General features: G+C 41.2%; 1 protein-coding gene across 1 annotated transcript in view; it reads left to right on the top strand.

The window, feature by feature from the left end:
- Window positions 1-21,476, top strand: part of LOC126260601 (nephrin-like) — a 502,530-nt gene that overhangs the window by 355,184 nt on the left and 125,870 nt on the right. The gene's annotated exons all lie outside the window — the stretch shown is intronic.

The following is a 21,476-nucleotide window of genomic DNA, read 5'->3' as shown; positions in this document are numbered from 1 at the left end:
CGCTGCACTGAGTTTTCAATGTGTGTGCTACGGCGCCGTGTCTAATGATCTATATTCACGTATTCATATCCGTAATAGGTATTCACAGAGTTTTTCAAGAACGATGTACGATTGGCATGTGTAAGGTAGTATAAAGTCTTGCAGAAAATCTATTAATATTACGTAGCAAGAGGTGAGACTGATAAGAAGTGAATTTGTGAATAATTAGTTTCATTATGAATGAAAGAAAGCACGATGCTGCCGTAATATTCTCCAACACCTCTAATTTTTATAAAACCGATTTTCGATATTTATGCCATTGTCAGATACAAAGATAAATATGTGAGACTGTGAAACTTTTGTGGGATCGAAGACTTCAAAATACGACAACTACAGAGTACCTCAGACAATTTCCAAAGATGTAATATGTTAATGTTCAAAATTGAAGTGAGAGGGGTTATTCTAGTAAGAGTGAGATTTGAAAATAGTTGTTACATAAAATATGTTACCGTTATATAATTAACTACATGACAAATTACAGCAATTGTTATGAGAGAAAAAATAAGTTGAACAACACATAGGAAAATTCGGTGACATGTCCCAAGGGTGTGACTGAACAAACAATCTTGGACTTGAAACATCCATTATGACAGACAAATTCAGTATAACAAGTGAGATTAAACAAGTAAATTAAACAATTATGTAAAGTAAAATTTTAACAATGCTCACGAAACTTTTATAGTAACTGAAACAGAAGGAAAAATGGGGCATGTGAGGAGGAGAAGTAATTTGCAAAATGGTCTGTATGGGATTATCACCCGTATCTACAATTAGTGGTGGCGAGTAAGAGAACTATGTGTGATCGCTTAGTAGTAAGTTTTGGAAGTGGGCATATGCTTATAAATTCTCAATATTTCAAGGTAATTAAACTTCCTTCCTTTGTGGATGTTATGTAAGACTTCATATTGCAGCTTGTAACTGTGGCCTTCTTTAAGCAGATTGTCTGCGAAAATACAGTCTTTTTTTCTAAGTCTCCAACTTCTATAACGTTTCTTCTTATGGGTGGATAGTGCCTATATAGAACTTGCAACAGCTACAACTGATTTTGTATATTCTACTCCTTTCCAAAGCTGAGTTGCTGTCTTTATCAATGGAGCAAATTTGATCAGTGGTGGTGTGCACATAAAATGAACTTTTAAAATTTCTGCATTTAAGCTTTCCTACCACGTTCAGCGAGACTTTTCCTAAATATATAGCCGTCCACCATTTTTTAAGATCTTAAGGAGGAGGGCTGAGCACAGGTTAAAGAAGAGGGGATACACTTTTCTTTTCGGTATAGAGTCCACCAAGGCAGGAGAGCAGTCATTGCTTCACGCTATTCTTGTGACTTAGTCACTATATGTTTTGCCAAAATAATATGTAGTGTGTATCATTATACCAGTGTCATGTGTTTTCTCAGTCGTTGCATACAAAACTGACTGAACAGTCAATTCATTCTATCACTTTCACGCAAAGGCTACTTTCATGGCTACAGGATGTTCATAAACTGGCATAATGTAGGTTGACTGCCAGTTGTCTAGTAGGTAAGAAGAAAAGAGGGTTTAACAACCTATCCACGAAGAGGTAATTTAAGATGAATATGACAATAATAAATGAAGGCAGTAAGGATGTTTGTACTGTCGGAAACCTCTTGGTCGCTTTCTTCTTTTGATGAAAAGACTCTTGAAGCTTTTCATTACCAACAAGCAGTTGGGTTTGGTGCCAAATATTCCACCATTGTCTGTCAAGAAACCTTCCCTTATGTAGCAGAGCTAGACACATTAAAGACAAATAATCGAATGAACATTGCGGCATTTTCATAAACGACAACACTAGGCACAGGATTAGAATTACGTCGTCTCCTCAGGCGAGAACCGGCTTCATGGACATGACGATGGGCACATCGCTATGTGGAGAATTTCGGGGGAACGGATGTGGTATTGCATTCAGATTAGCACCTGCCGTATTAGTGTGGCGTGCCATTGAATATACACCATCACCTCTCTTCATATAGCTGGTCAACTGGATAAGGTGGATTACATTGTTGACGTGTTAAGGCTGGTGTCTGTCTATCTTCAAAGTCTCTGTGACAAGACAATGGAAGACGCATAGTGCCCATATTGTCCTAAACTACCTAGATACAGAGTGTGCTGCTAACCAAACTCCCAGTAGTGTGTGGATACAGTAACTGTAACATAGCTATGTCCAGCTATTTAAATACTTCCTACTGATATTTCACCGTATCAGGTGTGAAATTTACAGAGAAATACTTGCTATTAAACACTGATGCTATGACGTGGGGAATCCTAGCGAACTGTGTCCTGACGACATTTCCCCTCTTGTACCTTATTGTTGGTACGACTAGTTGCACTGAATTCATAGACACTAAATCGCAGTTATATCTTTGATGCGGGCCAGACTCTCTTGTAGAGCCCTTAACACCGACTCTGTTCGTCCCGTACAATTTCTAAAAGATTTCTGCTGTTCGTACAGTGTATAGCCGCAGCTTCTGGCCTCTCTAAGGTCGTTCACACTGTAACAACTGCACAAGTATGTAAATTAAAAGTGGATGGGGGAGGAAGGAAATGGAAGGGACTAATGATATCAGCTGCATCGGGACTTTGGGCGGAATCAGCAGCGACATCGAAAATGGGTGTCGGATTGGGATTAGAAGCCGACGCGGTGTGAACTGTCTCTGCAGGCCTCTCGGTAGACGCACATTCCCATCCACAGCCAGCTATCCGCCGTCCCTATCGATGTCCTCCACGGTCGCTACTGTGAGTTTCCCGCAGGAGGTCAGACGTAAGTATGTATCCGCACTGAAAAAGGTAGATTTGTTGCCCATCGAGGTGAGTCAGTTATATGAAAGCGTGGTGTCTGTTATTTCTGACCTTACAACACTGACGGCGCTGTTCGCGTTCTTGCGCTACACTTCATTCTACTGCGCCCGCTCACCCATGACCTGTGGCAGCAGCTGGACCATCTCCGCCCTCGTGCCTGCTGGTACCTACCCACATACCAACACTTATACGAGAGCTGCTCCTTCTTCTGCTAAGTGGCACCTATAACGTCCCTGGAGACCATGACTGAAACGGTTCACAGGAAAACGAGGCACAATACCTTATGTGTAGAACTTAAATCTATCGGACTACACTCCCTCCCATACAACACAGAACAACAATCTGCTGCAAGAATTATACGTGAATTCAGTTTTAGTAGCCATTTATTTAACATGTAGAATACTAATATATATAACATACATCAGTGTGAAAAATTAGTTGATTCTTTGTAGCTCGAAGAACCCTTAACAGGAGACACGTACTAACACAAATTATCCTCTTTACAATTTAGAAGACATGAGCGCTTCAGCTGTAAGTCCTTTATTTACAAGTATAACCGATTCAACAGAACTTTAGCTGCATCGTCAAGTGAAACGAAAACATGTTCCGATCGAGAAAAAGGACTGGGATAACCTAGCTCTCACAGTCCGCAATTTTTCGCTAGGAAGCTGAAGTCAAATATATAATAGCAAAAAATAACATTTGAAGCTGTCATGATATGAACGCTATGTCATCCCATCCACTTTTCTCTGTCGGAAGATGATTTTATTACACCCAACGATGCAGTTAAAATGCTGCGAAACCAGTAGTCCTTACAAATAAAGGACTCACGCAGAATCGGTCTTATATCCAGGCTGTGGATTCACTGGATACAAGGTCTGTCTCCTTAAAATAACAATATCCAATATAGAATAAATAACAGGACCCTGCAAAGGGCATCCAGAAACGAACAACATTGCAAGTAACAGTATATGGCCCTTGGGTGTCAGTACTTGTAACACCCGCAAGGCATTATACTTGAAAACACTCATCTTACTTAGGATAGACGCTAAGTGATACAACCACTAACTATTCCTTGTTCTATTATTACTAATTACACCCAGTATGCTAGATATTATCTCCTACAACAGTACCAACCACCCATGCTTATGTTCAAATGATCAGTAGCCCGGTTATTCATATGATAAATCGATCACGTAAGACAATATAATAATTTTCAGCACACTTAAGTGAACTATTGGTTCGAAAATGAAAAGATATCGTAGTACAGTTCAAAGTTACTATTTATAGAACAAGACCATAGCAGTAACACAAACTGTCCTTTAACCAGTAGAGTCGTGCATTCGGCGTTAAAGCGTTTGCTTTCAGCTCACAAACAGATCGTTACAGAACACTTGGAAATATCCGTAGCACAGTGAATTAAAACTGACGCACTGAATACAGCTTCACACACTTGTACAGAATGCTTTGACTCGACTTGAACCTAAGACTACGACGATACCAGCGTGAACTCCAAAAGTGCTCTGATTGTGGTCCTATTTGCCTGCTAAAGCCGTTCCTCGCCTTCACCATTGTGCGCTTGATGCATCTGCTCGATCAGGTTGCTTCCACGCGACAGACGTCGATGCAGGCTGCACACCAACTCCGTGAGGTCCCTTGAACTTGACTAATCTCAGCCCCGTCTCATTCGTGTCTCGCCGGTAACCAACGGCTCCCTTGGCGACTCTTTGGTCTCACCGCACAGGTGTCAAACAAATGTAGCCCGTGTGCCCTACAACGTTCGACTGCCAGCCATAGCTTGTCAGCCACTATCTGCAGTGACTTCTGGTGGTGGCTCAAGTTGAAGTTGTCGCTTCCTCTCAGTACAGCAGACAGCTCTCCTGACTCCATCCTCCAGGTCCAAACGACCTTGGCCGTCGCAGCAATGTCTGGTAGAGATGGGTAAAATGTTGTTTCCAGAGACTGGATCAGAACTGGCTACTCACTGGAATGAATTAGTTCTTTTTCATCAGTCACCACTCACTATTTACTCACAAAAAGTAAAAAGGAGGCACACTGTCTTTTTAATTCAGGTCACTGTCTATCTGATTCGGTCCAATTTTGAAAGAACCTATAAAGAGTAGTAACTATTGTGTGTAATGTCGCCAGTAATTTTGAAATACAAAAGTTTTAAATTTAGTCTGCTGTAAAAGTTACAATTATTACAACAAAACTCTAAATATATCTTATCAGTTGCAAAAACTTTAAAAATGAAGACTGATTGTCGGTACATTTTGATACTCGTATTGGAAAATACAGTATAAAAACTATAAAAGGACTGTAATTGAAGTATGTCTGCAGTCGTCATTTACAGTCAGTATTACCATGTATGTACCAAAAAAGGAAAAATTAATCAATATTACGATTTATAAAAAAAGATTTGACAAGATTTGGTCGCTGTCAGTCCGTTTTTCTTCTCAGTGCATATTTTTCCTGCTTTCGAAAATATTATTTCTCAGGCACTGATGTTTCTGTGAAATATAATTATTTTAGAGCCAATTAATACTGCGTTTGGACAGCAATTTTCATGTTTCCCACAGTTTAACGGGTTGCTGTTTCTAAGCAAATATCCGTCAGATAAATATTTGCGCATTTCGACAACTGCCGCACTTTTCAGGTCGAGACTTGCTTGGATCTGGTGGTGGTGGTTAGTGTTTAACGTCCCGTCGACAACGCGGTCATTAGAGACGGAGCGCAAGCTCGGGTTAGCGAAGGATTGGGAAGGAAATCGGCCGTGCCCTTTCAAAGGAACCATCCCGGCATTTGCCTGAGACGATTTGGGGAAATCACGGAAAACCTAAATCAGGATGGCCGCAGACGGGATTGAACCGTCGTCCTCCCGAATGCGAGTCCAGTGTGCTAACCACTGCGCCACCTCGCTCGGTTTGGTTGGATCTTCATGGACCTTCTCCCAGATTGAACAGCTCTCACCCGTTACGGTGGTAACTGGTTAAGAAATGAGCTGTGTTCGTTCTTGTTGAACAACCAACTCTTTCATTTCTGCAACTACTTCCCATAGCAGTCCACAAATGTTTTGCCGTCTGAAAATCCTGGCCTTTTGAATCGGGATTCCGTAACTTTACCTGACTAATCAATTCCTTGCTATAGAAACCTCAGATCGTTCTGAACATCTTTTAAGATAATTATCAATCAATGACTCTATTTCTTGAGGAAATTCTTTATTTTTGACTTCAATAGATTTTGGTTGCCATTCGATTAATTTTTACCAAATTTTCATTTTTGAAAGTTAGACCTCTGAGAACACGTCTTTGGTTATCTCAGCGAAAACATTAAAAATCTCTACAACACCTGTTGCATTATCTCACGGTCCATAAGTACTAATTTTAAGGAGATAGATCTAAAATGCAAGGCAAGAAATTATTGGATTTTATTTAAGGCAAATCTTTGCAACATTTCGTAAGTATAGATCCATCTGGTCGGGACATCTTGGTTCAGTTTAATTTGTCTTTTTTCTTAATTTTCTTGCTTTTCAGCAAGTTTACTTAAAGCAAAGGGGCGTTTTGAAAGCCGTAACTACACTTTCGACCTCGCCAACGGTTTTCTGTTCAGACTTCTGAATTGCGTACCCACAGCCAGGTTTAATAAATGTGTAAAGAATGGGTTATTTCAAATTTCAAAAGCTTTACAGTTAATTTCGTATTTAACGCATTGTTTGTTAACACAGTAGAAATTTTAAAACTGATGTTGTATTTGGCAATAACAGACTTTGCCCGCATCTCGTGGTCGTGCGGTAGCGTTTTCGCTTCCCACGCCCGGGTTCCCGGGTTCGATTCCCGGCGGGGTCAGGGATTTTCTCTGCCTCGTGATGGCTGGTTGTTGTGTGCTGTCCTTAGGTTAGTTAGGTTTAAGTAGTTCTAAGTTCTAGGGGACTTATGACCACAGCAGTTGAGTCCCATAGTGCTCAGAGCCATTTGAACCATTTGATAACAGACTTTATCGAGTTCTAGATGTTCTCTGAGTGTGTCTGTCTTCGAATTATGAACACTGAAAACCAATTGACAATGGTTCACTCTTCTCAGCTATGAAATGTGTAATGAGTGCATAGAAAACTAATGTTATTTTCACTCGTTCACCCATCGGACGCAAGATGATCTACTTTTGCTGTGGCTAAACCCTTTTTTAAGTCTATTGAATAGATCATGACACAAACTGGGCGTTAGAGAGTTTGACAACGTTGTTCGACTTAGTAAACTATGATCTGGATGAAGGATATACATGATTTCTTTTAAATTCTGCATCTTCAACTACAGAGAAAGGATGGTATTCTCTGCAAATCATTTTTAAAAACTGTGCATCTTAGGACATGCTTTTATTTAATATAGGCGAATCTGTAACATTAACAAATTTACTTACTGACTGTGGGAAAATGAAAAGCAGTTGGGCGTGGAGGGATCACAAAAGAAAATAAATCAGGACTCTGTCCAGAGCCTCACGACACTGATGGGCTGGAAACAGTTTGACACTCAGTTTGCCTTTCTGTGAGGATACCATCGCCTGAGATGGAAGCAGACGTCAGCGAGGACGGTTCATGAGGTATAATTTCTCGAACTTCTGCGTCTCTTGATGATGATCTTGAGCGCTTTCCTGAGCTATATCGTTTCAGAGGTGCTGTAAGATGCTTTTCTCCAGTTTTAGTAAAAGGGTACCACACGTTAGTCGTAATTCTTTTAGGTGAAGGCAATGTAGTTGACATATTTTTCTACGCAATTGTAAAGTACACTGGAAAAATTAAAATATTTACTATTAATATAAAAGCGAAATAGACACGGTGCGAACAGGACTTGAAGGCCCCTGGGTACCGACCGTTCTGTGTCATTCTCAGCCATTAGGCCGATCTGGAGGGACATGTGGTCAGCACACCGCTCTCCCGTCCATTGTGAGTTTTCGTGCCGGGTGGTGCTACTCATCAAGCCTGTATCTCCTCCATTGGCCCCACAAGAGCTGAGTGCAGCCCGCTTGTCAACAGCACTCGGCAGACCCGGACGGTGACCCATCCATGTGTTAGCTAACCCCAACAGGGCCTGACTTGATGGGAACCGGTGTTTCCACTGCGGTGACAAGGCCGTTGGTTAACTTTCAACATAGACTTTTTAAATAGTAAAAGCTTAAAGTGAAAGCTAATACACGTGCAGCACATTCTATAGTCAGAAGTTCCAGAGTGTGTTGTAGCACACTGTGATCTGGGAAACCTAGTCACACAATCGTGAAGTTTGTATCATACACGGAAAGGTCTGAAACAGTCACAGCGATGAGGAAACTTGTAAGGACGCCTGATAATGAAAATGGTTCAAATGGCTCTGAGCACTATGGGACTCAACTGCTGTGGTCATAAGTCCCCTAGAACTTAGAACTACTTAAACCTAACTAACCTAAGGACAGCACACAACACCCAGCCATCACGAGGCAGAGAAAATCCCTGACCCCGCCGGGAATCGAACCCGGGAACCCGGGCGTGGGAAGCGAGAACGCTACCGCACGACGACGAGATGCGGGCGCCTGATAATAGCGGAGGATTTCACTTCCGAAAGATTTAAAATTTTGAATAGTGTGATATCTGAATCTGGGTTACATAACGGTGGGAAAAAGATATGGAAGAATAATAGTGCAGATAAAGGCTGAAAGAAAGCAGTAAAAAAGAACTCTAAATCCTGTACTGTAGGTGCTACAAACTTGTCTATGCATGCAGCAACTAGTTCTAACAGGTGTCTCTATTGCTACTGTACAATGTAGATGACCACAATTTAATCAAATTATTATTGATTTACATTCACTTAATATTACTTTTCATTTACACTGAACCGTCAAATAAACTGGTATCGGCATGCGTATTCAAATACAGAGATATGTAAACAGGCAGAATACGACGCTGCGGTCGGCAACGCCTATGTAACACAACAAGTATCCGCACCACTTGTCAGTTCGACTACTGCCTCTACAATGGCAAGTTATCAAGATTTAAGTGAGTCCGAACGAACGTGGCATCAAGGTCGGTGCGCGAGCGATGGGACATAGCATCTCCGAGATATCTATGAAGTGGTGCCGGAAAAAGATCCTGCAAGAACGTGACCGACGACAACTGGAGAGAATCGTTCAACATGACCGAAGTGTAACACCATCGCAAATTGCTGCTTATTTCAATGCCGGACCATCAGCAAGTGACAGCGTGCGAATTATTCGACGAAACATCATCGATATGGGCTTTCGAAGAAGAAGGTCCACTCTCGTATCTTTGATGATTGCACGACACAAAGCTTTATGCCTCCCCTGAGCCAGTGAACACCGACATTAGACTGTTGATGACTGGAAACATATTGCCTTGTCAGACGAGTCTCCTTTCAAATAGTATCCAGTGGATGGACGTGTACGGGTATGGAGACAACTTCTTGAACCCATGCACCCTGCATGTCAGCAGGGGACTGTTGAAGCTGGTGGAGGCTCTGTAATGGAGTTATATGGAGTAATGTGGGACCGCTGATACGTCTAGATACGACTCTGACAGGTACAATTACGTAAGCATCCTGTCTGACCTCCTTCATCAATTCATGTCCATTGTGTATTCCGAGGGAATTTGTCAATTCCAGCAAAGGACAATGCGACACCGCACACGTTCAGAAATACTACATAGTGGCTCCAGGATCACTCTTCTGAGCTTAAACACTTCCACTGGCCACCATAGTCCCCATATATGAACATTACTCAGCATACGTGGGATGCCTTGATACGTGCTATTCAGAAGACATCTAAACCCGCACGATATTAGGCAGGTGTACGAGTTTCATTGCTTCTTTTGTACTCAGCCAGGCTCGATTCCCTGTTCCAACTTCTCTTGTCACACGACCGCTGCAAGACCAGCTAACCTCGGCCGCACTACCTCGCTTCCGCTCCGTCATACCCGTTCCGATCTATCCTTCCACATCCCATGTCCTTCCAGCACATTCCTTGAACCTTCTTTTATCGTTGGAGGGGGGGGGGGGGGGTGGGGACGAATGACTCTCAGCTGCAGCCGCATCCACATGTCGCGTCTGTCAGCGATACCCTCGCTCCTTGTGCAATTAACGTACAATACTCGGAGTCGCTCATGTAAATGTTCAGTCACTTTCAAATCATTTCAATGAACTCCGTCATATATTTCAAAATATCGACATGCATATAATACTTCTAACGAACATGACACCTAGTTCAAGCCAAGCATGCTCTCCAGTCCTGTAAACGTAGACTCCATTGTCCTAAGAAACCACAGAAGCAACGGATGTGGAGGTAGAGTAACGGCATACAAACACTTTTATTTATTATCGACAGTGCTACTCATATCGAACAGCAACGGAGACAAACAAGTGGAACATATGTTCGTAAATGTCATATCTCTTAGCAAAACTTGCGTAATCTGCTCTACAGTCCTCCGAAGTAGGCGGGCTAGCCCTTTTCAAAAGTGAGCTTTCAAAATTCGATTCGACACAGGAGCATAATAATAATGCTGGTAACGCGAATATAAATATCCTGCCCCCTCATTGTTAAATTAAAGTGTATACTTTCTTCTTCAATTGTAAAACTATTCCAGCTGTGCATTGGTTAGAATTGCGAATTAATACAATGCACGAAAATACAAAGTAAATGTTAAATGAATAATTTAATAACAAGAGATCCTTTGAAAAATCTGCAATAAATGTAGAAGACAAAGAATTATGTTGAATGATGTTTATTCGAGAAAGGAGGTCTCAAATAAACGGAAGGTGGTCCTACAATATTCACTAAGAATACAGACAGAAGGAACTTGCATCAAATGCAGCAAAGTTACCTTGAGAACATCACGAGAATGGTTGCGAATTCCCCAGACTAAATAGTCATCAAAGATACGTGAAAAATTATTCCATTTCGCAATCACAATACACGAAATATTCATCAGCTCAAAAAATTCAAAATTTACAGTTTATTCACAGATTAACAAACGCGTTACAAAGAACAATAATTCATACTATGTCTATCCTCAAATCCTTCATAAAATCAGAGAAATCGATTAACCCAAGGACCGAGTTATACCCTTTAAAAATCACATTGCTGAATTCTGGCGTCTTTCTTAACGAGTATCATACATTGAGGTGACATACGTCACGAGACAGCGATATGCACGTATACAGCTGGCGGTAGTATCGGACACACGAGGTATAACATGGTAGTGTACTGGCGGAGGTGTCATTATGGCCGCATTAGGGGTGCTAACAGGTTTTAAACACAGAATGGTAGTTGGAGCTCCACGCATTCCATTTCGTAAACCGCTAGAGTATTGAATATTCCGAGATACACAGTGTCAAGAGTGTGTCGAGAATACAAAATTTCAGTAATTACCTCTCACCACAGATAACGGAGTAACTGACGACCTTCACTTAACGACCGGGAGCAGCAGTGCTTGGTTGGGGTTGTGAGTGCTAACAGACAAGCAACACTGCATCAGATAACCGCAGGAATCAATGTGGGACGTACGACGAATGCATCCGTTAGGATAGTGGGAAGACATTTGGCGTTAATGGGCTCTGACAGCAGACGACTGACGTGAATGCCTTCGCGAACAGTACAAGATCGCCTGTAGCGGCTCTCCTGGGATCGTGATCTTGTCGGTTGGACCGTAGACGGCTGGAAAAACGTAGCCAGATAATATGAGTCCCGTTTTCAGTTGGCAAGAGTTGATAGTGGTTTTGGAAATGGCACAGGCACCACGAATTCATGGATGCAAGTTGTCCGCAAGGCACTGTGCAAGCTGGTGCTGATATGGGCTGTGTTTACTTCGAATGGGCTGGGCCCTCTGGTGCAAATGAAGCAATGGTTAACTGGAAATGTTTACGTTCAGCTACTTGGAGACTATTTGCAGCTAAACATCGATGGAATTTTTATGCATGATAATGCGCCACGTCACCGTGCCATAATTGTTCGCGATTTGTTTCAAGAACCTTCTGGATAATTCGTGCAAATGCTCTGACCATCCTGATCGCTTGGCATGAGTCCCAGAGTCCCATCGAACATTTATGGCACATGAGCCATAGACATAGTCGTTGGTGGGGAGGCTTTCGAGCCTCAGTGATACAGATAGCCGTATCGTAAGTGCAACCACAACGGAGGGGTGTCTGTCGAGAGGCCAGACAAACGTGTGGTTCCAGAAGGAAGGCAAGAGCCTTTCCAGTCTTTGCAGGGGCCACAGTCTGGGTGATTGACTGATTTGGCCATGAAACATCAACCAAAACGGAACTGTGAACGGCTGAATGCAAGGGGAAACAATAGCTTTAATTTTTTCCCAGTCCATTCAGCTATACTGTATAGTCAAAAGATGATGGCGTCCTCTTTTGTACAATACTGTGGAGGTAAAATACTCCCCGTTTGGATTTCCGAGCGGGGACTACCCAGGAGGACGTCGTTATCAGGATAAAAGAAATTTAAAAAAAAACTGGCTTTCTACGGATCTGGGCGTGGAATGTCAGATCCCTTAATCGGGCAGGTAGGTTAGAAAATTTCAAAAGGAAAATGGAAAGTTTAAAGTTACATATAGTAGGAATAAGTGAAGTTCGGTGGCAGGAGGAACAAGACTTCTGGTCAGATGAATACAGGGTTATAAACACGAAATCAAGTGATGGTAATGCAGAAGTAGGTTTGGTAATGAATAAAAAAAAAAAACGTGGGTAAGCTAATATGAACAGCATACTGAACGCATTATTGTAGCCCAGATAGACACGAAGCCCACGCCTACCACAGTAGTACAAGTTTATATGCCAACTAGCTCCACAGATGACAAGAGATTGAAGAAGTGTATGATGCGATAAAAGAAATTATTCAGATAGTTAGGGGAGACGAAAAGTTAATAGTCACCGGGGACTGGAATTTGATTGTAGGGAAGGGAACAGAAGGAAAAGTAATAGGTGAATATGGACTGGGGATAAGGAATGAAAGAGGAAGCCACCTCGTAGAATTTTGCACAGAGTATAACTTAATCACAGCTAACACTTGGTTCAAGAAACATGGAAGAAGTTTATACATGTGGAGGAGGTCTGGAGACACTGGAAGGTTTCAGATACATTATATAATGATATGACAGAGATTTATGAACGAGTTATTAAATTGTGAGACATTTCCAGGGGCAGATGTGGACACTGGCCACATCTCATTGGTTATGAACCGTAGATTAATACTGAAGAAACTGCAGAAAGGTAGGAATGTAAGCAGATAGGCCCTGGATAAAGCGAAAGAACCAGAGGTTGTAGAAAGTTCCAGAGAAGATATTAGGGAACGGTTGACAAGAGCAGGGGAAGAAATACAGTAGAAGAAGAATGGGTAGCTTTGAGAGATGAAATAGAGAAGGCAGAAGAGAATCAAGTAGGTAAAAAGCCGAGGGCTAGTAGAAATCCTTGGGTAACAGAAGAGTTATTGAATTTAATTGATGAAAGTAAACAATATATAGAAATGCAGTAAATGAAGCAAGCGAAAAGGAATACAAAAGTCTCAGAGATGAAGACGATAGTAAGTGCTAAACGGCCAAGCAAGGTTGGCTAGAGGAGAATTGTAAGTTTGAAAAGCATAAATCAGTAGGAATAATATAGATAAAGCCTACAGGAAAATTAAAGAGACCTTTTGAGAAGAGAGAACTACCTAAATGAATATCAAGAGCTAAGATGGAAAACCAGTGCTAAGCAAAGAAGGGAAAGCAGGAAGGTGGAAGGAGGATATAGAGGGTCTATGTAAGGACGACGTACTTGAGGGCACTATTATGGAAATGGAAAAGGACTTAAATGAAGATGAAATGGCAGCTATGATACTGCGTGAAGAATTTGACAGAGAACTGAAAGACCTAAGTCGAAACAAGGCCCCGGGAGTAGACAACATTAAATGAGGACTACTGATAGCCCTGAAAGAGCCAGCCATGACAAAACTCCTCCATCCGGTGAGCAAGATGCATGAGACAGGCGAAATGCCTTAATCCTATCCCGAGGAAAGCAGGTGTTGACAAGTGTGAAAATTACCGACTATCAGTTTAATAACTCATGGTTGCAAAATACTAACACTAATCCTTTACAAATTAATGGAGAAATTGGCAGAAGCCGACTTTGGGGAAGATCAGTTTGGATCCCGTAGAAAAGTTATAACACGCAAGGCAGTACTGCCCCTACGACTTACCTTAGAAGATAGGTTAAGGAAAGGTAAGCTTACGTTTCTAGCATTTGTAGCTTAGAAAAAACTTTTGACAATGTTGGCTAGAATACTTTCTTTCAAATTTAAAAAGTGGCATGTGTAAAATACAGGTAGCAGAAGGCAATTTTCAATTTGTACATAAACCAGGTGGCAGTTATAAGAGTCGAGGTGCATGAAAGGGAAGCAGTGATTGAGAAAGGACTGAGCCGGGGTTGTAGCCTATCCCCGATGTTATTCAATCTGTATATTCAGCAAGCAGTAAAGGAAACCAAGGAAAAATGTGGATTAGAAACTAAAATCCATGGAGAAGAAATGAAAACTTTGAGGTTTGCCGACGACATTGTGTCATTCTGTCAGAGACAGCAAAGGACCTGGAAGAGCAGCTGAACGGAATGCAAGGTGTCTTGAAAGGAGGATATAAGATGAACATCAACTAAAGCAAAACGAGGATAATGAAATGTAGTCGAATTAAATCAGGTGATGCTGAGGGAATTAGATTACGAAATGAGACACGTAAAGTAGTAAATACGGTTTGCTGTTGGGGGAGGAAAATTACTGATGATGGCCGAAGTAGAGAGGATATAAAATGTAGAACGGCTACGACAAGGAAAGCCGTTCTGAAGAAGAGAAATTTGTTGACGTCGCGTATAGATTTAAGTTTCAGGAAGTGTTTTCTGAAAGTACTTGTATGGCGTGTTGCCATGGATGGGGGTGAAACATGGACGATAAAAAGTAGACAAGAAGAGAAGAGATACTTTCGAACTGTAATGTTACAGAAGAGTGCTGAAGATTAGATGAGTATGTCAGGTAACTGATAAGAAGGTACAGAATAGAATTTTGGAGAAGAGGAATTTGTGGTACAACTTGACTAGAAGAAGGGATCGGTTGGCAGCACGCGTTTTGAGCCATCAAGGAGTCACCAATTTAGGACTGGAGGGAAGCGTGGAGGGTAAAATTCGTAGAGGAAGACCAACAGATGAATACACGAAGCAGATTCAGAAGGATATAGGTTGCAGTGGTTATTTGGAGATGAAGAGGTCTTGCACAGGATAGAGTAGCATGGAGAGCTGCATGAAACCAGGCTCTGGACTGAAGACCACAACAACAACAACTATAGATAGATGTCATTTCGTGCACAAAACCTTGCACCGACGACATCTTCGCAATTATGGACGACTACAGAGGCAGATGGGCTCAACATTTCTGCAGAGGACTTCCAGCGACTTGTTAAGTCCACGCGATGTCGAGTTGTTAGACTACGTCGGGAAATGGGAGGTCCGACACAATATTAGGAGGTATCCCATTACTTTTGCCACCTGAGTGTATTGTGCTCCGTATGTAACTTTCACACCTCTGCAGGTGTAATATTACCATTTCGTACGACGAGAAGATCCGAATATTGGCTTCCATTTATGTTTTCAGATCTACAGCAAATTTTGAAGAAACATGTTCCTGTGGTAGAGGGAGTAGGATGAAAGGGGAAGGTCGACTGAGTACAGCTGTCAGTGAAGAATTTTCTTCAGTTTTAAGTCACGAAGAAAAAAATACACGAAAATCGCTTTAGATCACTCGATAGATCATCATAATAAACACCATTCACTCAATACGAAGTATCCAGAGACAGTTACGTCTGAACACTATGTTTCACAGATAGTTAAAAAAAGAGAAGAGCTTAATGGCAGTTGTTGTTGTTGTGGTCTTCAGTTCTGAGACTGGTTTGATGCAGCTCTCCATGCTACTCTATCCTGTGCAAGCTTCTTCATCTCCCAGTACCTACTGCAACCTACATCCTTCTGAATCTGCTTAGTGTATTGATCTCTTTGTCTCCCTCTACGATTTTTACCCTCCACGCTGCCCTCCAATACTATATTGGTGATCCCTTGATGCCTCAGAACATGTCCTACCAACCGATCCCTTCTTCTAGTCAAGTTGTGCCACATACTTCTCTTCTCCCCAATCCTATTCAATACCTCCTCATTAGTTACGTGATCTACCCACCTTATCTTCAGCATTCTTCTGTAGCACCACATTTCGAAAGCTTCTATTCTCTTCTTGTCCAAACTGGTTATCGTCCATGTTTCACTTCCATACATGGCTACACTCCATACAAATACTTTCAGAAGCGACTTCCTGACACTTAAATCTATACTCGATGTTAACAAATTTCTCTTCTTCAGAAACGATTTCCTGGCAATTGGCAGTCTACATTTTATATCTTCTCTACTTCGACCATCATCAGTTATTTTGCTCCCCAAATAGCAAAACTCCTTTACTACTTTAAGTGTCTCATTTCCTAATCTAATCCCCTCAGCATCACCCGATTTAATTTGACTACATTCCATTATCCTCGTTTTGCTTTTGTTGATATTCATCTTATATCCTCCTTTCAAGACACTATCCATTCCGTTCAACTGCTCTTCCAAGTCCTTTGCTGTCTCTGACAGAATTATAATGTCATCGGCGAACCTCAAAGTTTGTACTTCTTCTCCATGAATTTTAATACCTACTCCGAATTTTTCTTTTGTTTCGTTTACTGCTTGCTCAATATATAGATTGAATAACATCGGGGAGAGGCTACAACCCTGTCTCACTCCCTTCCCAACCACTGCTTCCCTTTCATGCCCCTCGACTCTTATAACTGCCATCTGGTTTCTGTACAAATTGTAAATAGCCTTTCGCTCCCTGTATGGCAGTAAAGTCAAAATTTTACAGAACTCCACGAATTTAAAATGATACGTTTGAAACCTTTCCTTACGTAATGCACTTGGGTAGCTCTCAGTTTGGATCCTGGAAAATGTCCCTGAAAAACTGCCTGCCTCGATTTATTAACCGGGATCTTTTACACATGTGGAGTGGTAAACAATCATTTGTCATCAACACGTGTGGCTAACAGCATAATGAACCCTCAAAAATTGGCCTTAAACAACTGAATATCAGCTGTAAGACACAACAACACGTTACAACGACAGTTGCCATAGATTAAAAGGGTAAATCATTCTGGTGTGTTGCACTTATTAGCACACAAGGCATAAAGCTGTGTGGAATCTGCCCACTACACCAGTTGTCGCGGAACCAAAACAGGGCAGATTTAGCAGTACACCAGCTGTTCGAAGCACTCCTGTCTAGGCGCATGCTAATCACATTTACTGGCGGGTATCGCAATAAGTCGCCTTATCCAACATGTCAGGTCTCACAGCCAGAACTGCCCGCGGAACAACAGCAAGCCATACATTTCGAGACAAGTCTGCACGCCGATCCTTAGGACAGGGACTGCCTCCACTACTGACCTCAGCTGCCGCTCCCAATCCGCAGTCAACAATGCTCGGCACAGCCCACAGCAAAGTCCCGTGTCACCGCCCGGATCTGTAAGATATCACCGTCTTTGCCAGAGGGATAAAACATCATTTCTGCCCAGCGTCAAAGAGAACCAGAGAGGTGACAGCCACTTTCCCAAAACAAACACAGTGGCGCCCTGGGCAAAATTTGGAAGTCCTATTTTAAGAAAATTTGTCTCGAACTTGTTATTTTATTGGTATGGTAATGAAAGAGGAGGAAAAAAAATATGGATTTTATTTTCCGTAAGAAGAAACAGACTGTCCATTATTGAAAGGATGACACAAATAAAAGATAATTTCCAAATACGAAGCAAACTGTTCAAATAATGTCAGAAGAGACAGGAAACACTTCCCGCACATTTATAGTCTATGGCAATAGAATGTATATAAATATATGGAATATTATCTCATATGTTAAATTTTTTTAAGTTAAGTATGTTAATTGTGCATGAATTTCTAAACGTTTGGGACATGGCAAAAGCAGTGATAACATTTAGTTTATACATTATTTGCAAAAATCTCACGAAGTATTCGTTACATCCTTCACCAATGTACTCACTGTATTCCATGTGTACCCAGTTGCTCAAAACTGTCTTATAGAACCTTCAGAAAAAAATAGATTTGCGAAAAGTGCTATTTCTTTGTTTCTAGTGGTAGTAATCTCCTTGGAGTGTTTCAGTACCACTTTTATCATTATCATCATCGTCGTCGTCGTCGTCGCCGTCGAATGGTATGACAATATGTTTCAAATCATTTGCAGATTGTGAAGGTAGTAAGATGTATTTTGAGGACTTTTCTGTTTCAGTGTTGTTGTTCCAGGAGAAATTAATGATTATTTCTTCCGTTCGTACCTCCTTCTCGCTTTGAAGAGTGCCTTGTTTCCTTGTAGTGCCTTGTTTAGCGTCAAATTTACGATAGGGTCAATATCGCAAGAGTAGCTGTAGAAGATATGTCGTGAACAGTGTTAACTACTGAAAGTTATAAACTACAAATAGTTACAGGTGTCAATCACGGTGTAATTTATAAAAATCTGTTCTTATAATAACATTTTTAAATATAGTAAATGTTAAACACACCTGCAACGCAGAGAAATTATATTATTTCACGAATAGCAGCACTACATCATTTCCAATTGGCTGTTAGTTCTCAACCGTTTCTTCTCACTTCCGTTGTTACTCTATGCATCTTGCTACATCCACATGCCTGTAGCACCAGCTGGATATTACTCCGCAGTTTACGATTTATCAATTGTATACCATAGTCTGTAGATAGGCCATTGCCTTTGTTAACTAACTGCAGATATGATTCTTTTCAGATGATACTTCCACAGTTCATTTTATTTCTGTGGTTTATTGTACGCTCTGCCAGATAACAATTTTCTGAACACTAATTACATTAATTCGCACGAAAATATAATTTACAAATGAAAATCACCCTAAAAATATCAGGACTGCCCTACGCGAAAATGTATGGACGGAAAGTTAAAATTCGTCTCTGATGTACACTAATGTTAAAGCATCACATGTCATCGGGATAAGAAATACACTGGAACACGAATGGTCAGTAGCAACTGTCATTGACTTGTCAGAATCTTCCCACAAAATGCGGTTGTAGTGCCTGTGTAGTAAAAGACTGCGTAGTATTTGTACAGTATATGGGATTTGAAGACAATTAAAAGCAGAGCATTACACACACTATGTCTTAGGTGAGGTAGCATATTGGACGTGAGCTATTACTTCCTTGGGAAGTTTATAATGCAATGTACGATAGTCATTGGAACCTTGTGTTATGTAGAATGTTCTTGCATCAGGGACTTTCCAGAAAAAGACATATCTCTCTGCAGCGTTGAATGTACCATAAAATATCGTTCCACAGCTTTAGCGGTGATGTTCACGATAGGCCATTGCTAGGTGGGCCAAAGCAACCATTTCACAACTTGACTATATCTGGCTTTAACTGCACTAAAAAAATGACTCACAGCCGCCAATGGAGTTGCTGTTAATAGGAGGTACAGAGTGCTTGGTTTGTGTGGCTTAATCCTGGCAATGAGGTCGCGATGTATTCTGGAGTCAGGAAAATTGACATTGGGCGTTCAATGAATAGAGGAATCTGATCTTTAGAGATGAATCTAGATTAAATTTGCTAACATTCTTTTTACATAATCCTCTTCTGGAAAAGTGGTCGATGTCATGTTCAGAAGAACGTAATGTAAATGTATCAATGTGACGTTGGTTACTACATGGCATGATTCTGTATGTGCATACAACTTCAAAGCTTCGAAGGCCGCTGAATAAGTTGTATTAATGCCTAGTTTTAAGGTGATTAGACACTGTAACCACAGCTAATGTTCTTTGTGGCAGCCCAATTCGATTTGCTATTCACGTATTTTGATGTCTTTCCTCATGTAACTATTCTGGCTGATGAATTTTTGTCTTATGAAAATATCTAATGAACCGACCATCGATGTCAGCGAAACTGAACTGAGTTAGGCATATCTGAGCACCACACATGACTGTAATTACCCACCTGTAGAGTTCTTCAGTTACAATGGATGATGTACGATATTTCGTTGCGAAGACTCGCCCCTCAGCGTTTTTACCACATGCTGTGTTAATGTATCTTGGGTACGAGTGGTCTTCAAAACATATTTCTTGAACTCCGTTGAACATGTAAGTCTCGTGACTGAGGCTTACGTTGTAATGTAGAGCTTCCGACATTTTACTCAGAAAATATACTTCCTCCTCCTGTTCCTTTATAGTATCGTTATTTAGTTAAAAGTTGTTAATAGTATATTGGTATCCGATTGCTGAGCTAACACACCTGCTTTTGCAAAGGAAGTAATACTTTGTGATAAAAATGGCTCAAGACTTTTAGCCTTGATCTGAACAGTGATTCCCTTCACTAACAACTGAAAAGGCTACAGCGGTACGAGGTATCTCGTTATCAAATAGTTAAAACGTGATAGTTCCAATATTAAGGGGTGTATGATCTTGGGCACCAATAACCTCTCACATGATTTTATTCCACAAATCAAACGCCTTAGCTACACTAAATTATCATTCTATTCTCCAAATACTTTTGATACGTTGAGACTATCGTAGAAAGAAAACACGGCTCGTACACAATCTCCACTATCAGTCACACTTTCTTTTTCTTATACGACTTAAACCAGAAAGGCAGTAACAATGATAAAATGACATAGTATAGTATATTAAATACTGTCCATTTGAATTTCTTTTTACGTGGCCGTATGTGTCCAGTAGCACGTCACCTCAACATAACCCCGTGAGCATAGCGTCAGGAGCAACTACACAAAGTTAGAGTCCAAGTTCAAGAAGTATTTATTCCAACACTCAAGACTCTCGTAAGAAAGAATACAATGAACGCTTCCTACAACAAGTCCTTTCTAGCATCTAACAGAGAATCCCTTGAGTGCAAGGTCCCAAAAGGCCAATGATGTTTACGGGATTCGACACCTTACATATTTTCTGCCACGCAGCCACAATATTGGCTCATAGTTGCAACAGGGGGCGGGACTGGAGGTTTCCAATGGTGAGCACAGCATGAGGCTACGGAGGGTCATGGAACTGCTTAGTCGACGTGCAGCTTTCACCAGTGCTACGGTGCTAATCGTGTTGATATAGAGCAGAACAATCGCAACAGTTGGCGAAGTTGACATTTCTTCATAAAGGAATCCAAGAAATTACGCAGAATTAGAAAGAAGTGGGAGGTGAAATATTAGTGTTTCTGCATGATCAGTCGGTGGCATGTGTGGTGTCGTATACGCTCAACTGTGTGTAAGGTGTAGATGAGGAGTACAGTGATGAAGATACGTGCTTAGCAAGTTAAAGTGATATTGAGACAGGTGTTGAGCCGCGTAGTTCATCAACCTCGTCGGATAGGGAATCAAAAATCCAATCCTCCCTCCCACCAAACAAAAAAAAAAAAAAAAAAAAAAGAATACCTTCTCACGACCAACATTTTCATTCTCCAAGTTTAAATTATATGTAATTCCTTTTGTTTCCTGAATCTGTGAGTAACGAACAAGCTGTCA

Source organism: Schistocerca nitens, chromosome 5, assembly GCF_023898315.1.
Source record: "Schistocerca nitens isolate TAMUIC-IGC-003100 chromosome 5, iqSchNite1.1, whole genome shotgun sequence".
NCBI lineage: Eukaryota > Metazoa > Arthropoda > Insecta > Orthoptera > Acrididae > Schistocerca > Schistocerca nitens.
This window is presented reverse-complemented; position numbering and strand designations above follow the sequence as displayed.